The sequence below is a fragment of the Emydura macquarii genome, unplaced genomic scaffold (genome assembly GCF_026122565.2).
Source record: "Emydura macquarii macquarii isolate MOO-44397 ecotype Brisbane River unplaced genomic scaffold, CSIRO-AGI_Emac_v2 contig_1876, whole genome shotgun sequence".
Taxonomy (NCBI): Eukaryota; Metazoa; Chordata; order Testudines; family Chelidae; genus Emydura; species Emydura macquarii.
In genome coordinates, this window is record NW_027132013.1 from 20,799,702 (window position 1) to 20,801,948 (window position 2,247).

Consider the following 2,247-nt stretch of genomic DNA (forward strand, 5'->3'; position numbering starts at 1 on the left):
TTGGCTCATATGAGATCAGATTCCACTGATATTACATATGAACTCTACTGAAGCTAGCAAAAAACAAAAATCACCACCTGTGAAGGCAGGAAAGACTTTGTATTTACCTTTCAGAATGGCTCCTACAGTCTTGGTCTTGTACAAACAGGCATAATCAGCTATTCCTTACATGCTAAAACTCAGTTTCTTTGGTTCTCAAAGGCCCACCCTCATGCTGTTTACAGTAGTTGCCTGGCAACTGGTGATGTACTTCAATTCCATCAAATGTCATTTGTCCCTATTGCAAATCAGTTATTCATTTTTAAATAAAGCACCCTATTTTTAAATAACCAAAACACTTATTTACATATTGAGAGCTATTTCATTTTGTTAGGATTTTTTTTTACATCTTCAATTTTACATTATCTTTTATTAATTGCTGTTAGAGCCTTTTATGATACACTACTTAAAGTCTAATCAGCATTATTTCCTACATAAATCTGGTTTTGATGGGACAAATATTTGCACTTAGCATAAACACAATGTATAAGTTCTCATTCAGAGAACAATATCTTTGTCTCTCCACTCCCTACCTCCCACAGTACTGTGTTAAGTTGTTATTTTAAGACAGATTGTAAATTCTTCAGGGGAGAGACTTCTTATATTATGTATCTTATGTGGTTCTGGACACATTGTCAGCTCTTACCAAGTGATACATGATCCAATACAATAATAATTGTAATAATGAATGATTAATCAAATAGGATTGCCAGTTTTTAAGTTGCAAGGAAAAAATAAAATAGGAATATCTATGTTTGAATTCTTTTAAGGACTAAACTCAAGATGGGCCTACTTTATTTTAAAACATAAAACTTTCCTCACCTTTGTTATCAATAATTATTTGTTAAGTTTCAACAATTTTCAAAAACACAAAAAGAGAGACAGTCCCTGCTGTAATGAGGTTACAGTCCAAAAGATGGGCAGAAAGAAGACAAAAGCACACTGGGAAACTCAGTGGACAGCAATAATTTTCCTAACAGAGATAATACTGGAAGAGATTTGTCCAGAACAAATACAACTATATAATCCCCCTTTATTGCAAAGGACCACAAAGTTCTTCACAAACTATATACATTCACACACAGCACCACTGAAATGCAGCCACCTCTGCAGGAAGGAGAGGGTTGAAGCAGTTAACCAGCTTATAGTATACTATATATATATTTTTAGAGCTGTAGAATGTGATATAGGCCACAATTCAGCAACACACTATCACATGCTCTCTCCTCTCTCCCTCTTGGTTGTCTAGCAGACTCTGAGTCTGCCCTTGGTCCCACTTCCTTCAAGAAACAGCATGCTTCACCCGAGTTACAAATACACAGTGACCCACAAACCAAAGTGAACTCCTTGGGGGTTACAACCATAGGCAATACTAAGGGTATCACCAGTGGGAAGTGAATCTGCTTCAGAGCTTCCAGAGGGCATCTGGTTTCTTGCAAATACTCCCATATTTGCCACATCAGAAGGTTAAACACTAGCTGGAGAGTAGCAGAGCATTTCTTTATTGCATATTAGCGTATCTCATCACTTAAACCACCAAATGACCATAAGGCTGAAAAAAGGGAAATTTCCAACTTTGTAGTGAAGGTTTAGCCTGGGCGTGTGCCCTATGCAGGTCCTGAATGAGTGAATGTGGGCCTGAGATGCCAATTGTGCTATCTGGCTGTACCTTGAGGGTGGAGCAGACAAATTAACGTGAGTCCTACTCGGGGAAGTAGGTGGATGGTTATTATAACAACAGGAAGTCTGGAGCAGAAGAGGGCTGCTGGAGGCAGAGTGTGAGGAACATAGCAGTCACTGTTTGGGACCAGAGAGATTGTGAGGAGGAGGTATAAGGTGTATAGACATTAAAACATGTCTTGAAAAGATATTGTTAATAACTACAATTTTCTCTCCCCCTGCTCTTTTGCAGGTGGCTATCTGGTGGCTATCACCCTTATGTTCATTCCAAACCTCAGCTTCCTGTTGGAGTAAAAGACAATGAGAGTCAACAGACCCATCCTAATAGGAGGGACATGTTGTTTGGGGAGCATTAATTAAGCTAAAGCTAAAATACACAATTCTCAGGAAAGGAATGTGCTGATGCTTGACAAGGAACCTTCCAACTATTATTAGTTTCTCAAACCAAAGGCTCCCATCATTTACTTATGGATAAGACTTCTATGTCTCAGGCTAGCTAAAGAGAACCCCTGCCAGGTGACAAACAAG